Source organism: Propithecus coquereli, unplaced genomic scaffold (genome assembly GCF_000956105.1).
Source record: "Propithecus coquereli isolate 6110/MARCELLA unplaced genomic scaffold, Pcoq_1.0 Scaffold1582, whole genome shotgun sequence".
Classification (NCBI taxonomy): domain Eukaryota; kingdom Metazoa; phylum Chordata; class Mammalia; order Primates; family Indriidae; genus Propithecus; species Propithecus coquereli.
In genome coordinates this window covers 5,019-5,522 of record NW_012140325.1, presented here as the reverse complement: position 1 = coordinate 5,522, position 504 = coordinate 5,019, and positions in this window count along the sequence as shown.

The window sequence follows — 504 nt, the reverse complement described above, 5'->3', positions numbered from 1 at the left end:
TTTTTAGGGTGGCTTCTCTTCTCTTTCTATACTTTTCCAACCTGGAGTATAGGTGGACTGAGGGCAGGAACTGTGTTTTCACTATTTAGGACCCCTGACTCTCAATTGTGCAATAAACAGTGGAATGACAGGATCAGTGCCCTGAGGACAAGGGACGGGCGGAGCCCTCAGGGCCTGGATGCTTTGGGAGGGGGCCACCCTGAGCCGGGTGTGAGGCCCTTTCAGAGCAGTTGCAAAATGGGGCGGGACCACCAAGCGGGGTGCTCTACTCCAAGGCAAGCACATGTATAAAAACTGCTAAAGAGATTCTGTGATCAGTTTTCCCACTATGAGGTAAAAAATGGCTTAAAAAAAATTCTGACTCCAAAGTTCAGCTTTTGGTCACCATCCCCAGGGAGATGCCCTTAAAATCTAAAACTATATTCCTTTTTTATATGATAACGACTTTTTTATTGTGGCAAAATATACATAAAATTTGTTATTTTCAAGCGCACGGCTCAATGG